An 18,553-nucleotide genomic window follows, 5' to 3' on the forward strand; every position below is an offset into this window, starting at 1 on the left:
AATTTCTTGACTGCTGCTTCCATGGCTGTTGATTGTGGATCCAAGTAAAATGAAATCCTTGACAACTTCAATCTTTTCTCCGTTTGTCATGATGTGGCTTATTGGTCCAGTTGTAAGAATTTTTGTTTTCTTTATGTTGAGGTGTAATCCATACTGAAGGCTGTGGTCTTTGATCTTCATTAGTAAGTGCTTCAAGTCCTCTTCACTTTCAGCAAGCAAGGCTGTATCATCTGCATAATACAGGTTGTTAATGAGTCTTCCTCCAATCCTGATGCCCCGTTCTTCTTCATGTAGTCCAGCTTCTCAGATTATTTGCTCAGCATACAGATTGAATAGGTATGGTGAGAGAATACAACCCTGATGCACACCTTTCCTGACTTAAAACTACTTGGTATACCCTTTTGTTCTACCTGAACAACTGCCTCTTGATCTATATGCAGGTTCCTCATGAACACAATTAAGTGCTTTGGAATTCCCATTCTTCGCAATGTTGTCCGTAGTTTGTTACGATCCACACAGTCTAATGCCTTTGCACAGTCAATAAAACACAGGTAAACATCTTTCTGATATTCTCTGCTTTCAGCCAGGATCCATCTGACATCAGCAATGGTATCCCCGGTCCCACATTCTCTTCTGAATCCGGCCTGAATTTCTGGCAGTTCCCTGTCAATATACTGCTTTAACCACTTTTGAATGATCTTCAGCAAAATTTTGCTTGTGTCTGATATTAATGATATTGTTCAATAATTTTCACATTCAGTTGGATCACCTTTCTTGGGAATAGGCATAAATATGGATCCCTTCCAGTTGGTTAGCCAGGTAGCTGTCTTCCAAATTTCTTGGCATAGACAAGTAAGCATTTCCAATGCTGTGCATATGTTTGTTGAAACATCTCAATTGATATTCCATCATTTCCTGGAGCCTTGTTTTTCACCATTGCCTTCAGGCAGCTTGGACTTCTTCCTTCAGTACCATCAGTTCCTGATCATATGCTACCTCTTGAAATGGTTGAACATTGACTAATTCTTTCTTTTTCGTATAATGACTGTGTATTCCTTCCATCTTCTTTTGATGCTTTCTGCGTCATTTATTATTTTCCCCATAGAATCCTTCACTATTGCAACTTGAGGCTTGAATTTTTTCTTCAGTTCTTTCAGCTTGACAAAGGCTGAGCGTGTTCTTCCCTTTTGATTTTCATCTCTAGCTCTTTATACATGTCATTGTAGTACTTTTGTATTTGTAATTACTTTGTCTTCTTGAGCCACCCTTTGAAATCTTCTCTTCATTTCTTTTACTTCATCATTTCTTAGCTGCTCAACTTTCAACAGCAAGTTTCAGAGTCTCTTCTGACATCCATTTTGGTCTCTTCTTTCTTTCTTTCTTGTCTTTTAAATGACCTCTTGCTTTCTTCATGTAAAACTCCCGTGGGGGGATGCTTTCTTCATGTAGGATGTCCTTGATGTCATTCCACAATTGGTCTGGTCTTCAGTCATTAGTGTTCGATGCATTAAATCTATTCTTGAAACAGTCTCTAAATTCAGGTAGGATATACTCAAGGTCGTGTTTTGGCTCTTGTGGACTTGCTCTGATTTTCTTCAATTTCACCTTGAACTTGCATATGAGCAATTGATGGTCTGTTCCACAGTCAGCCCCTAGCCTTGTTCTGAACGTTGATATTGAGTTTTTCCATCTTCTCTTTCCACAGATGTAGTCGATTTAATTCCTGTGCATTTCATCTGGTGAGGTCCATGTGTATAGTTGCCATTTATGTTGGTGAAAAAAGGTATTTGCAATGAAGAAGTCTTGGTCTTGCAAAATTCTACCATTCGATCTCCGGCATTGTTTCTATCATCAAGGCTATATTTTCCAACTACCAATCCTCCTTTGTTTTCAACTTTTGCGTTCCAATCACCAGTAATTATCAATGCATCCTGATTGCATGTTCGATCAATTTCAGACTGCAGAAGCTGACAAAAATCTTCAATTTCTTCATCTTTGGCCTTAGTGGTTGGCACATAAATTTGAATAATAATCGTATTAACTGGTCTTCCTTGTAAGCATGTGGATATTATCTATCACCGACAGCGTTGTACTTCAGGATAGAATCTTGAAATGTTCTTTTTGATGATGAATGCAACACCTTTCCTCTTCAGGTTGTCATTTCCAGCATTGTAGACTATATGTCTGATTCAAAATGGCCAATACCAGTCCATTTCAGCTCACTTATGCCTAGGATATCGATGTTTGTTGCTGTGATGCTGGAAGCTATGCCACAGGTATTCAGATACCAGCAGGGTCACCCATGGAGGATAGGTTTTAGCTGAACTTCCAGACTAAGACAGGCTAGGAAGGAAGCCTCTGCAGCTTACTTCAAAAAAATTAGCCAGTAAAAACCTTATGAATAGAAGCGAAACATTGTCTGGTATAGTGCTGGAAGATGAGCCCCCCAGGTTGGAAGGCACTCAAAAGGTGACTGGGGAAGAGCTGCCTCCTCAAAGTAGAGCCAACCTAATGACATGGATGGAGTAAAGTTTTCGGGACCTTCATTTGCTGATGTGGCACGACACAAAAATGAAAAGAAACAGCTGCAAACATCCATTAATAATCAGAACCTAGAATGTACAAAGTATGAATCTCGGAAAATTGGAAATCTTCAAAAATGAAATGGAACACATAAACATCATAACACTGCTATTAACTTATATATGTTGAGCTTGGAGAAACCCTGTATTCCCACACATCCATTGAGCCATAACCTTCCCTTCATCCCCTTTCTTTCCTTATTGAATTGTATTGTTCCTCATTTCCTGTTTAGCACCTTAGTTCCCCACTGACAGTAGATCTTACTCTGAAAGTCAATTGACTTAGCCAGGGTCTTGGTAACATATCACACTCTCTTATCAACCTTTCCTCTCTGAAGAGTAAGGCTTTGTGGGCACTTGCTCTTAATTGCCTTTTCACTTAGGACATTCTGTCCGAACTGATGCTGAATATTATACACATACTGTAATCCTCCTTCATGCCACCAATTACAACCCCTTGAAAACTGACACTAATCTCAATCAAACCCAAGTTTCTAGTGCTACTTTGCTCGTGGCCCTTCTGGAATACCTTAGAGGCCAACTCTTTGACTAAAGCATTTCCACACTCTGGTCCCTCCCCATCCTATTCCTTTTCATTTATCATCTACCTACATAACTGGGTCCCTGGGTGATGCAAATGGTTAGTGTACTTGGCTGCTAACCAAAAGATTGGAGGTTTGAGTTCACTCATGTCCACTCAGAAGTGCCTCGGAAGAAATCCAGGTTGTTAGAATATTAAAAATCAACAAATGTTCACTATAGTCATTTTCTCAGGTTGGCCAACATCAAATAAGACTCTCTTTCTCAGAGTTATTCTAAACACACATCACATACACACACACACACGCACACACACAATCTCTAACATAAACTTTTATTCCTAATAAATTCACTCGTCAAAGAAAAGCAACCCCAAATTTTTCTAGTTACTGAATCTAGCATGGAATCTACGAATAGAGAGAAAAAATACAGGTACCCTCTGAAGATTCTGGTAAAATAAATAGGATGGGACCTAGGCATCTATATTTTGAAAAAGCATTTCAAATTCCTAGTTAAAACCCATCATACATAATGACCCCTAAGCTTCCTTCTATCTCTAAAATGGTATGGGTTGTATGAGTTTTTATAATTTCATATACATCTTCAAGACTCCATGATTACGAAGTGATAAAAATGAAAATATCTTGGAATTCAAGAAATCCAGTTTATACCCACTGCCTGGAAATAATTATTAATAATGTTCTCTTTCATTCTCAAAATGATCCCAATTTGGACAACAGAATATCCTCAGCTAGTTGTAAGGAACTCTACTGGTTCGACAAATTGATCAATGACAGCATTGCAAGGTATAGGGGGAGAAGGATAAATATAGAGGAAAAAATGTACTAGCAATCAAGTCACAATATGTAGCTAAGGAACACTGCTTCCCTGTCTATGAACATCAGCAAATGGAGAAGTTGGGCAGAATAAACTCAGCAACTATTTAAAGATTGAAGATTTACTGGCACATCTTGAGCCATGGATCGGGGTTGCTACATGCCATTGATATCGCTTTATCATCAACTCAAGTTTTTACCATTTCTTCTGTAGCAGAGAAACCTCAACAGTCACAATTGTCTATGATTTTAATAATAGTACTGGCAAGCTTTTGTTTCAAGAGCAACTATAGCATTTGAAAGCTATTAATGTGTCATCAGTATTTTATAGTGACTTGTGAAACTGTTCTCAGAAGCTATGGGAGACATTGAATTCTTCTGAAGAATTAGCTATTGATTCTCTTGGGTTTACAATGACTGAGCCCTTAATGAAGCCAGATATTAAAATCTAAGAGAGGAAAATTTTATATCACTGAGGACAAAAAATACATAGGATCACAAAAAAATCACTACTCCACAAAAGTGAATACAGGTGACTCCACTATATGTGAGGGTGGATAACTAAAAAAATGGCAAATATAAAATTAAGATCCAGCTTAAGCCTAATGTCCAAAGAGTTTAATTTGGCAAGTTGTAACAAAAGTCTTCCATTTAGGCAACCCATAAAATGCTTAAAAGAAAAAAGGAAAAGGTGCCTATGCAGTGACTCAATTTCTTTCTGACTTAATGCCCTAATTATTCCTTAAAAGATGTAAAAATATGTTTATCACAAAATGCTGAGCTTTACTGACAAGACTAACAATTGACCTGGAAGAGCAGGAAGTATGTATTGGGGAAGAGGTAAATCAGGTGACAATGAAGAATTTCAGTTGCCTCTAGCTTTCTGCCTGATGCCAACAAGAGACTACTGACTGTTCAGAGTTCTGCTTCCCACTACAGAGCAAGTAGACAGATGGATTCCAAGAACAGGGGCAGTAGGAAAAAGGAAGAAAGCTGATCAGAGGTTAGTCAAGTGCCTCTGAGTGGTAGGTATTTTTGAACTGCAAAAGAGGCTCTAAAAAAAAAAAAGGGATATGTGCAAAGATTTCAGAAAATGTAATTTACTGAAGGAAATCAGACCTAAGTAAATAGACTATATTATTTTTATGGATTGGAAGACTCAGTATTGTTAAGGTGCCAATTCTCTCCAAACTGTTACATAAAGACTCAGTATAATCCCAGTTGACATCATAACAAGCTTCTTTTAGTAGAAACTGAGTAAACTCATTCTAAAATTTAAATAGAAATGTGAAGGACCTAGAAAAGTCAAAAATAATTATTTAAATAAAGAACAAAACTAGAGGCCTTACTTACTATACCTTGTCTCAATAAAAAAAAAAATTTTTTTTTCTTTTTTATGTCTCAATACTTACTATAAATTTACAATAACTGAATTGCTGCAGAACTGGTGTAAGCAGAAATAAGCAGATCACTGCGGAAAAAAAAAAAAGCATCCAAATAAAGCCACACACTGGCAAGTGATTTTCAACAAAGGTGAGAACACAACTGGATAATCATTGGGCTGAAGAAATTTACCTTTCCCCTTCTTCACACTTTATGCAAAAATTACTTCGGGATGGATCATTGACCTAAAGGTAACAGCAAAAAAAAATTTCTAAGAAAATTATGTAAGAGATTAACTTTGCAACCCTGAGGTCAGAGGCTTCACAGACAGGACTCAGAAAACAATAATCATAAAAACAAAAAAAAAAATAGACATACATACAACACGTATATATATAAGATACACAATATAAACATATATTAAAATATATTAATGACACAAATTATTTTTATATAATTAATTGTATTGTTATTAGGTGCCATCAAGTTCATTTTCAACTCACAGCAGCTGCATGTAACGGAGTAGAACTGCCCCACAGGGTTTTCTAGGTTGCAATCTTTATAGGAGCAGACCATCAGGTCTTTCTCCTGCAGAGCCACTGGTTGTGTTCAGACTGTCAACCTTTTGGTTAGTAACAGTTAGCTTAACTGCTGTGCCACCAGGGCTCCTTAATAATATATTAGTAAAAAGTAACAATGTATCATATTTTATAGAAAATATTTTTTTTAATTTTTAAAAATGCATTATACTTCATCAAAATTAAAAATTTTGTTTAGAAAAGACTCATAAAGAAAAGACTAGGGAGGGCGGAGCCAACGTGGTGCTATAGACAGAAGCACCACACCGTTCCTTCACAGCAAAGACCCGTAAAGCTGAGTAAAACAGAGACAAACGTTAATCCTGGAACCCTAAGCATCAAACGAAGAGATAAAGAATTCAGCCAAGCACTGAATGGAATAAGAAACTGACAGAGAACAGAGAGGGAGGAGAGATACACGCGGAGGTCCACTATAAGCGAAGGCAGCATGGATTCACCATCTTGGACTGCTGTCAGAGATTGGGGGCAGGGAGTATAGGTAAGCAGCTTCTCGGAGTTCCCAGCAGGAGACAGAGCACCTGGTAACCAGCGATATATGCTGTCCTATCCCCCACCCTTTATCCTCCCACTTGGCCTCCTCTGCTTCCCACCAGCCAGTCTTTTGGCCAGGAGGCACCGGCTCCTGCCCTGTCCAACTTGAATTTACCCCACCCACACTGGCCAGATCCTTCGGTGCCATTTGTTTGTTGTTGATGCTGCTTTTTTCTGATTCTTTTGGTTTCTTCACTGCATCTCACCATCTCCCTCTCCTTTCTCTCCAACACCAGCTCTGTGTTCCAGCTTTGCTTCTCTTGAAAGGCTGTGAAGCACCACTCAGCTGGGGAACTGTTCCCACTCCATGCTGCCACTCTGGTGGAATCCCTGGGGCCTTTTTGTTGGTTTGGTTTGGTTTGGTTTGGTTTGGTTTGGTTTGGTTTGGTTTGGTTTGGTTTGGTTTGGTTTGGTTTGGTTTGGCTTGGCTTGGCTTGGCTTGGTTTGGTTTGGTTTGGTTTGGTTTGGTTTGGTTTGGTTTGGTTTGGTTTGGTTTGTTCGTTTTCTTTAAAGTAGGGAAACTCTCACTATCTGACCTCAGAACCTACTATACAGCTACAGTAGTCAAAACAGCCTGGTACCGGTACAGTGATAAATACGTTGACCAATGGAACAGAATTTAGAACCCAGATGTAAATCCATCCCCATATGGTCACCTGATCTTCGACAAGGGCCCAAACTTCATCAAATGGGGAAAAGACAGTCTTTTTAACAAATGGTGCTGGTAAAACTGGATGTTCATCTGCAAAAAAAATGAAACAAGGCCCATACCTCACACCATAAACAAAAGTTAATTCAAAATGAATCAAAGACCTAAATATAAAGCCATAAAGTATAAAGTTCATAGCAGAAAAGATAGGATCAATGCTAGAGGCCCTAATACATGACATTAACAGGATACAAACCATAACAAACAACACACAAACTCCAGAAGATAACCTAGACAAATGGGATCTTCTAAAAATTAAGCATTTTAGCTCATCAAAAGACTTCACCAAAAGAGTAAAAAGAGAAACTAGAGAATAGGGGAAAAAAAAAAAATGGCTATTATAAATCAGACAAAGGTCTAATTTCTAAAATCTATAGAAAACTCCAACATCTCTCCAACAAAAAGACAAATAATACAGTTAAGAAATGGGCAAAGGAAATGAACAGACACTTCACCAAAGAAGGCATTAAAGTGGCCAACAGATATATGAGGAAATGCTCACGATCACTAGCCATTAGGGAAATGCAAATCAAAACAACAACGAGATACCATCTCACCCTGGCATTACTGGCACAAATCAAAAAAGCAGGAAATAACAAATGTTGGAGAGGTTGTAGCAAGATCAGAACTCTTATGCATTACTGGTGGTAATGCAAAATGGTACAACCATTTTGGAAAATGATATGGCGCTTCCTTAGAAAGCTCGAAATAGAAGTATCATATGATCCAGCAATCCCACTCGTAGGAATGTGTCCTAGAGAAATAAGAGTGGTCACACAAATAGACACATGCACAACCATGTTCATTGCAGCATTGTTCACAATAGCAAAAAGAAGGAAACAACCTAGATGTCCATCAACAGATGAATGGATAAAGAAACTATGGTACATACACATAATGGAGTACTATGCAACGATAAAGAACAATGAAGAATCTGTGAAGCATCTCATAACATGGATGAATCTGCAGGGCATTATGCTGAGTGAAATAAGCCAAACACAAAAGGACAAATATTGTATAAGACCATTACTGTAAAAATTCATGAAAAGGTTTACACACGAAAAGAAACAATCTTTGATGATTACAAGGGAGGGGAGTGATGGGAATGGAAAAACACTAAATAGACAACAGGTAAGTGGTAACTTTGGTGAATGGCAAGACAGTAAGCAATACTGGGGAAGCCAGCACAACTTGTACAAGGCAAGATCACGGAAGATCCATAGGCACATCCAAACTCCCTTAGGGACCAAATTGCTGGGCTGAGGGCTGTGGGGACCATGGTCTCAGGAAACATCTAGCTCAATTGGCTTAACAGTTTATAAAGAAAATGTTCTACATTCTACTTTGGTGAGTTGTTTCTGGGGTCTTAAAAGCCTGTGAGCACCCATCTTAGATACCTCATTGGTCTCACCCCATCGGGAGCAAGGGAGAATGAAGAAAACTGAAGACACAAGAGAAAGATTAGTCCAAAGGACTAACGGACCACAACCACCATGGCCTCCACCAGTACAACTAGATGGTGCCCAGCTACCACCACTGACTGCTCTGACAGGGATCACAGTAGAGGGTCCTGGACAGCACTGGAGAAAAATGTAGAACAACATTCTAACACACAACAGAGACCAGATTTACTGGCCTGACAAAGGCTGAAGAAATCCCAAGAATATGGCCCCCCAACACGCTTTTAGCTCAGTAATGAAGCCACTCCCGAGGTTCACTCTTTAACCAAAGATTAGACAGGCCCATAAAACAAAATGAGACTAAAGGGGCACACCAGCCCAGGGACAAGGACTAACTAGAAGGCAGGAGGGAACAGGGAAGCTGGTAACAGGGAATCCAAGGTGGAGAAGGGAGAGTGTTGACCTGTTGTGGTGTTGCTAACGGATATCATATAAATTTGTGCACTGTTTATTGAGAAACTAGTTTGCTCTGTAAACCTTCATCTAAGTACAATTTAAAAAAAAACTAGGAATAATTATAAGGAATACATACAGCTGACACAGGACTGATATCCAGCATAGACAAAAAAAAAAATCTCCAACAACTCAATAATAAAAAGAAAAACATCTCAATAAAATTGGACAAGACTTGGACACCTCACAAAGACAAAGAGTCAAAAAGAGCATAAAGTGATAAATACCATCAGTCATCAGGAAAATAAAAAACAAAACGTGAAACTGCTATACAGGCACTACAGTCACTAAAAATGAAAAAGACAAACAACACTAGATGTTGGCAACAACGTGGTAAAACCGGACTTCTCGTTTGTTTGGGTAGAGGTGTATAAGCACTTGGGAAAATTGTTGGGCAGTTTCTTATAAACTTAACTCATACCAATCACTTGACCAAGGAATTTCACTCCTAGGTATTTACCCAAGCAAGAAAAATGAAAACAGATTTTGACAAAAAGGCTTATTTCAGAATGTTTATGGCAGCTTTATTTGTAATCACCAAAACTGAAAACAACAAAAATGTCAACAGGAGAATGGGTAAACAAATTGTAGGGCATTGATAAAATGGAACTTTATGCACCAATTAAATTAACTACTGTTGTATGCAACATGAATAGGTCTCAAAAAAGACTATGGTGAGCAAAATATCCAGACACAAATGAGCAAACACTGTATTATGCCATTAATGTAAATATCTGAAATAAGAAAAATGAATTCATGGTGATAGAAATCAGGAAAGTGCTTAAATGGTAATAAATAAATAAATAAAACTTTCCGGGGTGGTATAAATGCTCAATTATCTTGACAGGTATGTGGATTATATGTATGCATTTATCAAAAATCATTGAATTGTGTTCTTAATATCTGTGCTTTTCACTGTATATAAATTACACATTTTGAGGACAACGGTGGTCCAGTGGTAGTTTCTTGTCTTCCATGCAGAAGAGCTGGGCCTCCCAGCCAATGGACCTCATGAAGAGCTTCCACTTGTTTGTCAGTGCAAACTTACAATGCTGAACATGCTTCCGTGGAGCTTCAAGATTAAGATGGACTAGGAAGAAAGACCTGTCGATCTGCTTTCCAAAAATCAGCCAATGAAAGCCCTGTGGATCACAATGGTCCCATCTTAGTTATCTAGCTCTGTCATAACAGAAATATCACAAGTGGGTGGCTTTAACAAACAGAAATTTATTTTCTCACAGGTTAGGAGGCTAGAAGATGAATTCAGGGCACAGGCTCTAGGGAAAAGCTCTCTCTTTCTGTCTGCTCTGGAGGAAGGTCCTTGTCTCTTTTCAGCTTCTGTTTCCTAGGTTCCTTGGCAATCATAAGGCATGCATCTTCCCCTCTGTGCATTTTTTTTTTTTTTGCTTGCTTAATTTGCTCTTTTATATCTCAAAAGAGATTGACCTAAAACAGACCCTACACTAATACTGTCTCATTAACAAAACTAAGGAAACTCATTCCCAAATGAGATTATAACCACAGGTATAGGGGTTGGGATTTACAACACGCATTATTGGGGGACACAATCCAATCCATAAGAGGTCTGATCTGCAACTTATGAGACAGTGTTTTGTTTCATTGTGCATGAGGTAGTCATGAGTCAGGGGCCAACTCAATAGCAGCTAACAACAAGAAACTATACCTTATAAAATAATAAGTGAGTAACAAGACATGGAAGTAATGAAATAAATGAGTTTAAAGAAGTAGAATATTCTGAACATTTCTGGGCAATCTGTGCTTTAATAAGGAATTTTTATGTCCCCATTTGAAATGGGAAACAAGTTTAGTTGCCATCTGAATAGATAGCTAGGTAGTAAGACTTGCCTTTGAAGTAATTATGCAGTTCCCAGACAGATGAGGGCCAGGGTTTAGAGGAAAGTGAAGTACTAGCTTTGGAATCTCCATCTGTTCCCCACTTGGTGTCCCCAGAAGCATACCAGGGGATTTGGCATGAGGCTCACATGCAGATGGGGGGAGGACCTGCAAATACTCTGAGGGGAAACAGCCAGAGTGAGTCTCCTCAACCTTACACAAGGACTCCTGTGATGACCCACAATCTCTTCATCCAAGTTTCCCCTTAAAAGGTTTCCTTTTTGCAGTCAAGCCTGCTGGATATGATTCATGATGTCCTCAGCCCATGACTCCACTCTCCATCATGACTGTATCAGCTCCATGACTGAGAGTTATTTGCCTAATGGACCAGATTCCCATGCTCTATAATAGCTCTGGGGGAATCCAGGATGGAAGCGAGCCCATGTTAGCAGTGACGATAGCTGTAAATCTTTGTCCAAATGCTGTAGTCAAATTTAGAGCTCCCACATAATGTGGCTGGCCAGAAATACATTCCTTTGAGGCTGTTCAGCCAACTAACTGCATGATTTCCCCTTGAAAGTTCTTCCCCTAGTGACCCTGAATTGGACACATCTAGATTACCCTATTGCCATCAAGTCAATTCCAAGTCATAGCAATCCCATAGGATAGAGTAGAATTGCCCCATAGGGTTTTCAAGGCTGTAACCTTTACAGAAGCAGATCACCACATCTTTCTCCCACAGAACTGCAGGTGGGTTTGAACCACTGACCTTTCAGTTACCAGCCAAGTGCTCTAACCACTATGGCACCAGTGCTCTTTGTATCATCAGTAAGGCTTTCAAATGTACTATCCTTCTTTGGTGATCCCTGGTGGTGCAGTGGTTAAGAGCTCAGCTGCTAACCAAAAGGTCAGCAGTTCAAATCCACCAGGCACTCCTTGGAAACCCTATGGAAGCAATTCTACTCTGTCCTATAGGGTGGCTACAAGTTGGAATCAACTCAACAGCACACGATTAAAACAACAACATGTTGAAAGCACTTAGCACCAATCCTGTCACACTCCTTTTTCCACGTGACTCTTTCTGTCCCTGTATGCAAGCCAAGAGCTAGTCCCCAATGACCCTGTGTCCTAAAAATGTCCTACAGAGGGTATTTCTTCATCTGAAATTCTCCGCTTATACCTGTCACCAAAATGGAATCCAGATAAACGAAGGAGTATAAAATCCCAAATTCTAAAGAGAGGTGATTGTAGGAGGACAATTATATGACCTTTAGATAGTGGCGAGATTATGGAAGGAGAAAGGTCTTTTTGTAATCTCCTATATTTCAAAGTTTTCTACAGTACACTTCTATTATTTCTCAAATTGAAAGTAGCATTTTAAAAGCAAAACGACTATTAAGAACATAATGCCTGGATTATGGAGGCATAATAAAATTCATATAATAGCTTCTGGCTCTCTTTCTTCCTTTTTTTTTTTTTTCTTTTTTTCCTGACCTAAAAATGTCCAGGACATATTTCCTTATTATCTGACAGTACACTTAGATATATATTTTTATTATATTTTATTTATTTTTTGCCAACCTAGGATTTTTCCTTTTCTATTCCCCTGCCTAGTCATAGCCAACTTCTTTTGTTCATTCCCTGGTACATAGCAGATAATTCACATATTTCATTGGGATGCATGCCTTGAAGGACTATGAAAAAACACCAATGGTAGTTTTTATCTTCCAGTGCCCTCCAATTATACACAGTTCCGGTCTGACATTAAAACCTCAATACTTGTGAATTTTGCTTTTGAGTAGAAAAATCCAACTATATTTAAATATCTCCCCAAACTTTCTACTAATTGACCAAAACCTAGAAATGTTTCTGTTGATTGTGGTGGCAGTACTACTACTAATAATAATAATCTTCCTAGGCCTATATTTACAGTTGAGTATAAGAAGCTGTAACCTATGCATTTCTAATACCTGAAAAGCTGCCAGAAAAACTATGAGGTTAAACATTGTTCCGTTCAAGGTTTTTCCTGGAAGGGCAAGTTAAATCAGTAAATCTTCACAGTAAATTAGTTTGGTGCTCCATTTTCCAGCTTGATCCAAGGACCTTGAGTGAGATGAAAAAACACAGCACATAGGTAGAAAACATAGAAAATAGATCATTTAAAAGTGAAAAAAAGAAGCATCAGATGCCAAAACCTAGCTCACATTTTTGTTATACATACGTGCCTATTTTCAAGGAGACTTGGTGGCTCAGTGGTTAAGAGCTCAGCTGCTAGTCATAAGGTTGGTGGTTCGAGCCTACCATCTGCTCCACAGGTAGAATATATGGCAGTCTGCCTCCATAAAGATTACAGCCTTGGAAGCCCTATGTTCTACTCTGTCCTACAGAGTCACTATGAGTCAGAATCAACCCGACAGCTATGGGTTTTTGGGTTTGTGCTTATTTTTAATAATATTCTCATAACCAATGCCTTGAGTCTAGAAATGGCTTATTCCAAATGACGCAACTTTTTCAAAATCCATTTGGACCTAGAACTCAAGAACTGTTAAGAAAGACACTGAATTCTATTCTGGTTTGTGCCATTAACCAGTAGTTTTGCCTTGCATGAGTCAATTTACCTCCTTAAGTTTCAGGCTACTCATGCGTAAAATAAGAAGCTAAAGAAAGTTTTAAAAATTTTGGAAGACATCTTACAACTCTGATACACTGTGGTCCAGTGGTTTGCCAAGTTTGAATGACATAAGACCAAAGGTTGAAATATAAATGGCATGTTCAATTTACAGACTCATGGAAAGAGAATTGGAAGAGACCACTAAGATTATCTAGGGATCATAAAATCTAACCTTGGCATAGGAAAATGACATTTCTTTTTAAAAAGAAAATGTTATGCAATAAATAAATGTAGCCAAAGATTTATAAAATGAAAAGCATATGAGAAGAGTAGTTTTTCTTCTTCACTACTTTGCTCCTGAAAACATCAGGATCAGGGGAAAAAAAAAAAAAAAAGACCTATCATTACAGAAAGAGAACTACAATGTATTTGATGCTTACTATTTTATTTTATGGGTATTCTGTTAGGTATTTCATTTTTTTTTAATTTAATAAATCACAACAACTTTGTGAGGTAGGTCTTAATATCCCCATATAATGGATCAGGAAAGTAGAGTTCAGAGATACAAAATAATATGTGTGAGGTCATTTAATATATCCAAGGTTGTATATCTAGCAATTGGAAATTCAAAGATATTCAAAACCATGTTTCTCTGGCTCTAAAATCCATACTTATTTGACCTGCTCACATGTCTTATTTTGATATTTTCTTTATGCTCAAGCTTTTACACAGCATTCATTCTTGATTTGGTTTAGCTTTGAAACCCAGAGAAGACGAGATTCTTCTTAGATGAGACACTTGGCATTGCATTTCATTTTATCTGATTGTTCATTTCTCCCTTGGAAATATAAACCAGTTCACAAGGGAAATGGTCTATTTAACTAATACTCAACCTCTCTAACTTCAAGGAAAAGGATCCTCTGGAGTTACACTAAAATTGTTTGAAATTTCCTCATTTTTACCCTTCATCAGTATCACCATAATAGTCATAGAATATCACAGTTATGTCAGAATGTTTATGATACAGAAACATAAAAAGAATAAAGCCAAATCCTTTAACTCCAGGGTATTTATACATACGTTTTGTTGTAGTTCCACAGTTTTATCTTTTTTTTTTTTTTAATTTGGCTTATCCTAATAACACACTCTATCTAGTTCTCAAAATATCTCTGTGGTCTTATGTGAACTGAAAAAAAAATTCCCCTTTGTTTACAATCTCCTGAAGTCTGTTTGAATGTTCTTTTTCTTTTTTTTAAATATGTGGTTATTAAGAGGATTGGGAATATAAGTAAAAATTTACCCAGCCTTGTAATTACAAAAGACAACAGATGGTAGAGTGGAAAATAAAAAAGAAGATGAAAAGATGATTGAGTGAAAAGAACTAACGAATATCAAAACAGAATTTGAGAAATGGATAAGAGATCTTACTGGAAAGAAGCAACATTGAAAGATATATGATTGTCAAGTTTTTTTAATTGCCAATGTTCAGACCCAAGAAGCCTCAGTGAATCCCATGTAGGATAATAAACAATAAACACACACACACACACACAATATTGAAAGTGGAGAACACTAAAGAAAAAGAAAAGATCTTAAAAGCAGCCAGAGAGTAAAGATAAAAAAAAAAGATAGATCACTTAAAATCTACTCGTTACTATATTGACAGCTGACGTCTCATCAGCAACAATGGAAACCAGAATATAATGGAATACTGTCATCAATGTATTGAAGGAAAAAAAAAGTGCAATCCAAGAGTCTTATCCAGCAAAACTCTATCAAGAATGAAGTAAAAATAAAGATAACATATTAACAATGGTTATTTCTGAGAACTACGATTACTGTATATTTATGATAATATACAGGCAGCCCTAGCATTGCACCATAGTGCAGAACCATAAAATTGATTTTACAAGCTGAAACTTTGCAGTGATCTTAATAATCAATATGAGAAACTACAATTATCTCAAGACCTTTAAAATTTTTTGTCAAGGCCTGACAGAGACTGGAGAAACTCTGAGAGTATGGACCCCAGACACCGTTTCAGCTCAGTAATGAAGTCACTCCTGAGGTTCACCCTTCAGCCAAAGATTGAGCAGACCCATGAAACAAAAAGGGGCACACTCAGTCCAGGGGCAAGGACTAGAATGCAAGAGGGAACAGGAAAACTGGTACTAGGGAACCCAAGGTTGAGACGGGAGTGTTGACATGTTGTGGGGTTGTTAACCAATGTCATAAAACAGTATGTGTATTGTTTAATGAGAAACTAGTTTGTTCTGTAAACCTTCAACTGACATACAACTTTTTTTTTAAATTTGTCAAAACATCAAAAACTTTGCTAATGTCAGTTAAAAAATATATACAGAAATTTAAAAAGATAATAAAACAAAAAAATTTCATACCCTATAATTTAAAACATTATAAACATTGAGAATTAAAGTGTTTTTTTTTTTCTTTGTAGGAACTTATCAAGAATAATCTGAACAGTGCTTGAACGTTCTTTTTTTTTTCTAATATGAAGTTATTAAGAGGATTGGCAATATAAGTAAAAATTTATCCAGCCTTGTAATTACAAAAGACAACAGATGGTAGCATGGCAAATATATAAAAAGATAAAAAAGAGGATTGCTCACATTATGGAGTGAACATCTTTTTACACCTTGAATTGTAATAAACCCTGTCTAAAAATTTAAATCCGCTTCTAACATTTTGTCCTTTGTGAGTTCAATATTATGAAATATCTCTAAGAGTTGCTTTAATGTGATATTCTTGATAGCATCCCTTCCTCTGGGATATCTTTTTTGCAACCACTTTGCTCATTTATGTTGACAAGCTCGTCTTCTCTAAGTTCTTCTAGCTGGATACCTATTGTCTCTCAAACACTGGAACTGTTGACTATCTCATGGTCAGCTATTTATTTTATAACTCCATTTACATTAGATTCAAGCATCACTTCCAGCATGATCACTTTCTGTTTCTTTGCTGCACTTTCATCTTTCTTGGCCAATTCCCTCTTTTGGTTAACCATTTTTGTGTAGTTTCACATGGATTTATGACTGGGAGGAACATCACATGTTTTGCTGCCTGAAAATGAACTGAATAACAGACGTGAAGTGACCAATCAGTGACAGGCTTTGAAAGAAGTGATGTGATTAGTCGTTGATCATGACTAGCATTGTTATTTACACAGATATTTGTGAAATGAAGAGCTAACATCAGTTTGTATTTTATGTAATTACTTACAGTTAATACACTGTGGTTACTGAAATTTGAATTATGTTGATGGGGGACTGTTGTTATTTAACTAAATCATGGTAACTGAAATTTGTGTATATCAAAAATATGCAAAGTAATGATTGCATACATATGATGACATATATTGTTATGTATGATTTACTATATTTCCTACAATGAATATTTATTACTTTTGTGATAAAGGAAGTAATTTTCAGACCAACAAAAATTTAGAATACTTGTCATCAACAGTCACTCAGAAAAGCTATTCTAAAGGATTGTGCTTTAGGCAGAAAGAAAACGATTCCAAATGGGAGATAAGAAGCAAGAAGAGAATAAACATTGGTAAACATATGGCTATGTATTTTTTAATTAATCTTATTAAAATACATAAAGTGAAGGCAAGAGAACATGGAATTAAAACACTGGACAAATATTTCATTAAACTGGAAAGGTTGTGATCAGACATAAATCATGCTGTTGTTGTTAGGTGCCATGGAGTCTATTTCTACTCATAGCAACCCCATGTGCAAAAGAACAAAACACTGCCAGTCCGCCCATTGTTACCATTAGTGTCAATCCATCTAATTGAGGATCTTCCTCTTCTTGCTGATCTTCTACTTTACCAAGCATGGTGTCCTTCCTCCTGATGACATGTCTAAAGGATGTGAGATGAAGTCTCACCATCCTTGCTTCTAAGGAACATTCTGGCTGTACTTCTTCCAAGACAGATTTGTTTGTTCCTCCGGCAGCCCATGATATATTCAATACTCTTCACTAACATCATAATTCAAAGACATCAAGTCTTTATTGTCCAACTTTCATATGCATATGGGGTGACTGAAAATATCATGGCTTGGGTTAGGCACACCTTAGTCCTCAAGGGGACATCTTTGCTTTTTAACACTTTAAATTAAAGAGACCTTTTGCAGGAGATTTGCCTAATGCAATATGTAGTTTGATTTCTTGACTGCTGCTTCCATGGGTGTTTATTGTGGATTCAAGTAACATGAAATCTTTGACAACTTCAGTCTTTCCTCCATTTATCACGATGATGCTTGTTTGTCCTGTTGTGAGGATTTTTTGTTTTCTTTATGTCGAGATGTAATCCTTACTGAAGGCAGTGGTCTTTGAACTTTATCAGTAAATACTTTGAGTCGTCTTCACTTTCAGCAAGCAAGGTTTTGTCATCCACATACCACAGGTTGTTAACGAGTCTTCTTCCAATCCTGATGTGGCATTCTTCTTCATATAGCCCAGCTTCTCAGATTATTTGTTCAGCATACAATTTGAATAAATATGGTGAAAGAATACAACCCTGATGGACAATTTTTTTTAAAACCATACAGTATCCTCTTGCTCTTTTTGAACAACTGTCTCTTTTTATTGTACAGAGGAAGAGTAAAGACATTGACCACTTTGAAGACATTGACCACTTGGTAAGTAATGTATGTATGTTAAAATAACTAGGGTAAGCACTAAAATGATACATGTAGAGCACATATATTCTCGAAATATGGAGGGGAGAAAACAGGAGAAGAAAAATAAGTTAGAAACTCAAACAATCCATACAGGGCAAGAAAGGAAGATATAAATATAAAATAAACAGGAAAAATAGAGAGTAAAATAGAACTTAACAATATCTTTTCACAGGGCATGAAAATTAATGACATAATGCATACAAAAGGGACAAATTCCAGATCTATACCAAGTGTTTAATAAATGTAAGTTGAATATGAATCAAAAGTTGATCATCCAGGCAAA

Source organism: Loxodonta africana, chromosome 14, assembly GCF_030014295.1.
Source record: "Loxodonta africana isolate mLoxAfr1 chromosome 14, mLoxAfr1.hap2, whole genome shotgun sequence".
NCBI lineage: Eukaryota > Metazoa > Chordata > Mammalia > Proboscidea > Elephantidae > Loxodonta > Loxodonta africana.